The 8,706-nt window shown below is 35.9% G+C and overlaps 1 pseudogene; it reads left to right on the top strand.

Annotated features, from left to right (window-relative positions):
- The first annotated feature begins 1,787 nt into the window (after nucleotides 1-1,787).
- On the top strand, nucleotides 1,788-7,750 carry LOC107554239 (protein FAM83D-like; annotated as a pseudogene).
- Nucleotides 7,751-8,706: the final 956 nt, after the last annotated feature.

Genomic DNA, 8,706 nt, shown 5'->3' with positions numbered 1-8,706 from the left:
TTTTGAAACTCCTAGTTCAAAAAGTCTACAAGTAGAATATTTTTTTAATGGATTTTGTCCACTATAATGCCATTATCATATTTTTTTTGCTGTAGGGACTGAATAATCACAATACCATATAATCAAGACATGGTCAATGGACTGAACTATGTAATTGAAAGGCTGAGAATTTCAGATATTTGTTCGAATGTTTTTGTTATCTTTTACATTATTGCTCTTATATGAATGATTTTGTTTCAGAATTGTTTTGCTGTTTAAATTTTGCTGGCTGACAGCTTACCCGAAATAGTGCGACAACATGACCCTACACACAGAAAAATAAGGGGCCAGAATTGAATCAAAGAATCCATCGTATACTGTATATCTATCTTTATGTACAGGCACAAACTTTAAAGACTATTACCATTAACATTTCTACTATTATTGCATGAAACAAAAAAATACAGTGTGTTGAACACACTACACACAAAAAAAGGGGTTTAAAATTTTACCATTTGGGGTACAACAGCTTGTTCCTGGAGCAGTACCCTTAAAAGGACATATTTGTACCTTTTTTTACCCCTAATAGGTACATATGAGTACCTTAAGGGTACGTATTACTACTCTAAGGTACTCATATGTACCTATTAGGGGTAAAAAAAGGTACAAATATGTCCTTTTAAGGGTACTGCTCCAGGAACAAGCTGTTGTACCCCAAATGGTAAAATTTTAAACCCCTTTTTTTGTGTGTAGTGTGTTCAACACACTGTATTTTTTTGTTTCATGCAATAATAGTAGAAATGTTAATGGTAATAGTCTTTAAAGTTTGTGCCTGTACATAAAGATAGATATACAGTATACGATGGATTCTTTGATTACAGCAGAGAAGAATAGAGCTAGTTTTATACTATTACAAATTATCCTTTAAGAGTAGTACATTTGTATATTGTTATAAATAGGCTATATATGCAGCAATGAATGACACTTCGGAATATCTTGGTTATCAATCTACCAATTAATTCAGCAAGAATGGTCGTTTTGGAGGAGTGCTGCTTAGACATGCTGCCATAATCTCAACTGATTTTATATCATTATTTATATGGTTTATTATTACCTGTATTTTATGAGGCCATTTATTTTCACAACACCACCGTGAATATTTCACATTCAACAACACAGAACAGGAGATGGTACTCACTGCAGAACCAGGGGGCGTGGTTTATCCAGATCCAACCCCTCCCATCTTACATATACCTAAACCTACCCGTCTCCACCTCCTCATACCTAAACCCACTCATCTCCACCCCTTAATTTACCAATCTCCACCCCCTAGATGTGGATCCAACCACGCCCCCTGGATCTTGTGTTCCGCAGTGAGGGGCTACTGCAGAGCAGAGGAGAATCACACACGCCGCCTTTGTTTGCCTCCGAATTCAAACTCTTGGCCAATAGGCGCAGGGCAGATTGTCCAATGGCGTTCTTACTTGGCGGGCACGTGACGCAACAACTTGACTGGCAACAATTTACCGACCAATGGCTGCCTGGCGGAGAGACGAGACCTCTGAAAGTTTAGGATACAGGTGTCAAGAGTGTAACATTCATCTTAGGAAACGTTAGTGTGATTAATAAGCTTTCGGTTATGGCTCTTTCCCAGTGTCTTGAGGATTCGCCGGGCTGGCGGACACCGAGGACAGGCCAGGATCGAAACCTTAAAGAACTTTACAATGAGAGGCACAGACTCGCTCTGGAGGAGCTGGTCGCTGGTGGAGTCCAATCCTTCATGGGATTCCTGCAATAAGCTTTCGGTTATGGCTCTTTCCCAGTGTCTTGAGGATTCGCCGGGCTGGCGGACACCGAGGACAGGCCAGGATCGAAACCTTAAAGAACTTTACAATGAGAGGCACAGACTCGCTCTGGAGGAGCTGGTCGCTGGCGGAGTCCAATCCTTCATGGGATTCCTGCAGAAAGAGAGAATCCCGAACTTTCTCTCCGACGACGAGATCAGGCGGATTTCCCGCGCTGCTGTAGTGCCTAAATCACTCTCTCTGATTGGAGAAGATTCTCATTTGGATCAGTCTGGCACACTGGACTGCTCATCTGTCACTTATTTCCCCGAAGTCTCCGATATTGAGCCTCCAGTTTTAGAGCTGGGCTGGCCAGCGTTTACTGCAGGGTCTTACCGCGGAGTAACACGTGCCGTCGCCTACTTCCAGCCGAGTTATGGAGAGTGCATTTAAAGCTGCAAAGAGACAGCCAGGAGGATGATAAAAAATGCAAAAGAGGTATTTCTCAGGCCATGCTGTTTCCATATATATATATATATAGACAAGTGGACATACTAGTTAATTATTAATTGATATATTAATACTAACTTTATGTATTAATTATTATTAATGTTATGTAATAATGATTACTATTATAATTATGCTATTATGTATTAAATAGCTAATTCATCTGTAGCAATTCATCTGCTCTTCCCTGTGCTGAAACTTAATGCATACTGTTCTAAAGCAACTTTACAAGAATAGTGCAATGTCAAGGCATTGTTTAACACTGATACTTGAATACATCTATGACCAGCTTTAAACTTTAATCATTGTTATGAACACATCAAGGAAGTATATTTTTCTGTTACCTGGTATTCATTCTTAAATTACTAGTATGTAATCCAATAGTGACTACTATCTTTCTGAATTATACTATACAAATAGATACTAGTACTTTATTCCAAAAGAGATTATCACTTTAGTTAGTGGCATTACTACTAGTCATTATCCCAGTAGTGACTAGTAACTATTCCATTGTAACCTGTAACATAATTTATTGTAATTTTAATTTCCCAGATTTAATTCTTTGTAGATGTGGTTCATATCAACTATTCATTTCCAACTAGTATGTATTGCAGTTGTTGTTGCTGGTACTTATTTTTACTAGTAGATATTTCTAGGAACTATTTATATATTACAGTTTTACTTGTTCTTTTTAAACAGGTATTTATTCAACAGTAGTGTAGCTACTAAAACAAGTACCTAATAAATAGCTACTAATGAATTGGAAACAGATGTCTGTATCTGTTGAATTAATTAATAATTAAGTAGCAATAGATATTAATCCTTTAGATGTAATATTTAAATGTCATAACACCTTCATTTATTTATTTTTTTTATTTACTGTTATTAAGTTAGGAAATTAATTTGTTTTCATATTTCCCAGTTTAAACTTTTAAGAGGATTAAAATAATATCAAAAACCAAGCAACAGCAATGTAAAGAATAACAATGAATTCAAGATTACTGTGATTTAAAAATTTAAGTTGTATTAATAAAAAAAAATCAGCATTTGGGTTTTTAGGTGATTGAAGGGTACGTGTGTGACTTATGCAAAGTAGTGCTCTGGATCATAAATGTGGAATGGTAAGAATGTGCAAAAGCGTCTTTCACACTGAACTGTTACCTCTAAGGGTCTGAACCTGGAGGTGCCACAACAGGCTCTTCAGTCCTTGAACTGAAGGGGTTTTTGAGCTGAATGTATTTTGGTTATACCTGCAGGCAGTCTGGATCTGTTCCAGCTTGCATGTACTTAAAGGCCAAATGTAATAAGAAATCATCAAGGTGTGTAGCCAGCGGCTGTGCAGTCATGACAATCATACAAATGAACTAGAACGTGAAGTTCAGTGATGCTGAAGCTGTAAGCTGTTAATTCATTTCCCACCATGTTTATCCAAACTTGAGGTCATAAATTCTCAGTTGCATAAAGAATCGTTTACTGCTGTTAATTTCTCATTAATCAGACGCGATTTTTATCCTTAGGTGATTGCCATTGTGACAGACTCCTTGACAGACCTGGATATCTTCCAAGACCTGAAGGAAGCTTGCATACGCCGCAGAGTTCCTGTGTATATTCTTTTAGACCAGTCTTCTCTTCCCTCATTCTTACAGATGTGTAAAAACCTTCATGTACAGCTGGATGAGCTGCTGGTTTGAGCTCTTCATTGTATTATTATTGTTTATTTTTTTATATTTAATGTATTTAGAATTTATTGCATTTTTTAAAATTTGTTTTATTTAATTTTGAAGCAAATGAAAATACGAACCATAACAGGTTCTACCTACTACATGAGATCAGGTGCTCGGATCACTGGAAAGGTTCATGAGCGTTTCATGCTAATTGATGGAAACAGAGTGGCCACAGGTTCATATAGGTAAGAAAAACTCCTTTTCCACAAGGTCTTAAAGGAATAGTTTACCTAAAAATAAAAATTGTTGTTCCAAAACTGTTTGACTTAATTTCTTCTGTGCAACACAAAAGAAGATATTTTGAAAAATGTATTTTGTCGAGACAATGAAAGTCAGTGGGGTCCAATATTGTTTTAGACCCTATTGGCTTTCCTTTTATGGACAAAAACATTCTTCAAATTTTTTTTTGTGTGGTGTATAACCTTTCAGACAATGTAGAATAATTACAAAGAAATTATGTAATTTGTTACATTAAATTAATTGATTTTAACTTTGTAAATGTCAGACAGTCGGTACATAAGTTATGACTCCAGTTCTAATTAGGGCTGGGCGATATGACAATATTATCGTATATCGCGATGTCAACAGACGATTATAGACATTATCTGGAAAAAATGACAAGTGATAAACCTAGTAAGTTGCAAAAAATATTTTACATAGCCCCATAGTCATCATACAGATTTTTTGCATGCAAGAATGAAATAATTTAGTAGGAGGGTTGGGAATCGAAAAGCTATTCCAATTTCGGAATTCAGATCAGATGCGTAAGGTCAGGAATCAAATTACTTGTTATAAAATTGCATTACGATTCTGCGTCTCGATTTCTATATGCGCATTTATTGTGATTTCAAAAGATTCAACTGCAAGAAGACGAAATAGAACTCACTTCTGCACTCGCGCGCTGTTTTCTGTGCTGCTCACACACACACACAAAGCGCACGCACAAAAGCCGCCTCTTATGTACACGAACTGAGCGCTCTTTCTCGCGTTCTTACACATTCAAATGGACAATTACACACAGAATTATATCAAAATATCCCATAAATACTATCGGTTATGTCTTAAGTGAATGTAAAGAGCTGAGAAAGAAAACAAGGGTGTATTGGCTCCGTGCATTGACAGCAGCTGCTGCCGCCAGTCATTATAATGTTAATCAAAGAACAAAAGAAAAAATCCCTCACTGACCTTGACTGAATCACTTTTGTAACCTCTGTTTATATTTTATTTGCCTGTTTTTCAGCCCTGACTACTGTAATGGCAACGTGCATCTGTGTATGCGATTATTTTGAAGATGCGTTCCAATATAATTTATCCTTATTTAGGGTATAGGCCTATTCTATTTTGAGCTGCAGTTTAATAAAAGTTAAACAGAAAAAAGACAAAAAGTAGCACTGCATATGTTTCTGATTATTTATTTAAACAGACTGTATAATGATGAAAAACCACAAACATGACTTCAGCGCACATTTCAGTGCAATATTTTTACATAGCACTATAAATTCTTCATTCATTTGCAGTTTCGGCAGCCCAACACTGAATATTATATTGTGGGCGTTGTATTTTAATTAATAAAATAAAAATTATAAAAATGAAATTTAAATTACCCTGCTTCTAATTAAATAAAGCAGTTATTTTTATTTAGTTAAAAACGAGCCGAAAGAGACCACGAACTAGTAGGCTACCAGAAAGAAAAGAAAAAAAACTTTAACGTTTTTGCTCAGAATTAATTTAAATCCCTGCATGATTTTAGTCCTACATGATACATATCAAATACGTTATAGCTAGACTACAAGTTTAAAACAACGCTGCAATTGTTATAATTAAGGAAATTAAACGTACCATCATGAAATGTGTCTACACAGGTGATAATGCCCAAAAGAAAGAGAAACATCGGAAAATAGGCATAATTTATTCAAGACATTATTATATGACATCAACATACATTTATCATTCTTACAATCACCGCCAGAATGTCCAACTTCACCATGATGAACTTAAAATTGGGTTCTATTATTTTTCCTCAACAGTTCTCCTCATAAAACGAAATTAATTTCAAACACAAATTTGATAAGAACAGAGTGGAAATTATTAGCAACACCAAATGTTTTCAGCTAATGTTTTCAGTTAGTTTAAGCACAAACTAAGAAAAGTAACACCAAACTTTGTGGCAATAATTAAGACCAAACTGAACATGGTATGTGTTTATGGTGCATGTCGGCAATGTTGTCTCGGTGGGGGCGGGGCGTAGTGGAGGTGGGGCCTAGATAGACTATATTATCGGATATCGCGATATTTTAAAGGCGATTATCGATAAGATATTTTTGACATATCGCCCAGCCCTACCTTCTAATTATACATTTCCTATTTATTTTGGCACATTTTTTAATCTACAGGTTTAACTGGACAGATGGCAAACTAAACCGCAGCAACCTTATCGAGTTATCTGGCCAGATAACCGAGAAATTCGATGAAGAGTTGCGTATCCTCTATGCCCAGTCCCTGCTACTGCCAGTGAATACAAGAGCTCCCTCTAGTGCCAGAAGCAGCGGTTTATATGACCATCTTGTCCTCAAACCACATGGAACGCCTCCCTCCTACTTGGGACGAGCAACAAAGCCTCAACCAGAATGTCTGACGAGCACTCCAGCCAGACTTCATACAAAGATCCAACAGATGAATAAAGACATTGAAGATCGAGACAGAAAGAGTAACCCAGTTTCTGTTACTTCCACACTAGGTGAAGACTGGATTGAGCAAGAACTCAGAGAGGTAGCGCTCACCTTGGATGACCCTCCTCTTTTGCCGGCAACGAATGTTACCACTCAGACTCAGACTGTCGATGTGATGATCTTTCCCCTTGTACCTTCCTGCAACATCTCAACACAAACCACCTGCCAAACAGCAGACGTGAGTGTCCAAACATGTGCTTTGAAAACCTCGTCCAGCAGCAACCCCAACTCTTCATCTGCTTGCAACCTACATGAGGTGGACTGTCACCCACCTGTCTGTCTTGCCCCACAAGACGTCAACCTGAGGGAGTGCTTCCTCAAGATCACCAAAAGTCAGCACCACTACAGCTCCATTCGCTCCAAGCTCGACCACATGGTGACACTGCTTTCTCACAAGAGGGAACTAGTGGACCTCACTAACCTGACGCTGAGGCCCGGCCTGCACAGAGGGTCAGCAGGAGGGCAGGCAGCTTCACGGGACATTTGAGAATGTGATTTTTGGGACTTGGCCCAGATCGAGATGTCTGCAGTAACATGAACACAGGAGAACTGCGCTGGTGGTGGTCTGCTATGTTTTAGTAGAGCACTTTTTCAAAAATCAGAATAAAGCTTGTAGATTAATCAGAAAAATATTTTGAATGATGTGCATGCAAAAAAAAAGGTGCAAAGATACTGATTTTTTTTCCTTCACTTTAATTGTACTTATTGTATTAGATGGGGAAATTATTAGCAGTCTTTACATACTGTAGTTAAATAAACCAAAGTACTTTTATTTTCGGTGACTTTGAAAATGAGTTTGTCTGTATTTGGTTGTATCTGTTTCTTTCAGTGTTGTTTAATGTTATGAAAATGACCTCCTTTGTAACAATATTACTTTTATATGCATATACTTAAAAACAACAACAGTCACTCATGATTATGTCTTTGATGCGCCTTGAATGATGTTAGTGAAAGGAATTAATTAAAACAATTTTATTAAATTGGAAACTTTTGGTACTTTATGCTTGACACATTCTAATATTTATTTCACCATTCTTATGATGAACAATTTGTTGGAGATTTTTGTGGGGTTGTGGAACGTAACACTCATTTATAAAGACTCACTAAGTATTCAATTTAGCTTAAATACAGGAATGTAATGTTTAAATATGCATTCTTATATAGAGATTTTCTAAATATATAATACCATTCAAAAGTTTGGGGTCAATAAGTAAAAAAAAATAATAATAATTTTTCATCAAAAAACGTGACAGTAAAATGACATTATTACATTAGAAACCTTTAAATTATAATATTTCACAATATTAAAATTTTACTGTATCAAATGATTATTTGATCAAATAAATGCAGGGTTGGTAAGCACAAGACCTTTCAAAAACAATAAAAATAATCTTAACCTTTTTACACACTTTTAAACAGTGGAGTATATCTTTGAAACATATAAATATAATCTTACAAATAAATGTACATTAAGTAGTAACTGACTTGCATGCTTATGTTAACTGATTGGCGTAATACCATTCAAAAGTTTGGGGTCAATAAGTAAAAAAAAATAATAATAATTTTTCATAAAAAAATGTGACAGTAAAATGACATTATTACATTAGAAACCTTTAAATTATAATATTTCACAATATTAAAATTTTACTGTATCAAATGATTATTTGATCAAATAAATGCAGGGTTCAAAAACAATAAAAATAATCTTAACAACCTTTTTACACACTTTTAAACAGTGGAGTATATCTTTGAAACATTATATAAATATAATCTTACAAATAAATGTACATTAAGTAGTAACTGACTTGCATGCTTATGTTAACTGATTGGCAAGGTGTGGGTTATGTTTTATGATTATGTGTAAATGCTTCCTCAGAAAACACTTGATCTGCCCAAGGGCTGCACTAAACGTCATCTGGACATCTGAATATTAAGGACTCTTGCAAATTGTACTTGTTTTATTAACCATGAGGGTGAGTTCTG

The sequence above is a fragment of the Sinocyclocheilus grahami genome, unplaced genomic scaffold (assembly GCF_001515645.1).
Source record: "Sinocyclocheilus grahami isolate Dianchi unplaced genomic scaffold, SAMN03320097.WGS_v1.1 scaffold2.1, whole genome shotgun sequence".
In the NCBI taxonomy this organism is placed as follows: Eukaryota; Metazoa; Chordata; class Actinopteri; order Cypriniformes; family Cyprinidae; genus Sinocyclocheilus; species Sinocyclocheilus grahami.
This window is presented reverse-complemented; position numbering and strand designations above follow the sequence as displayed.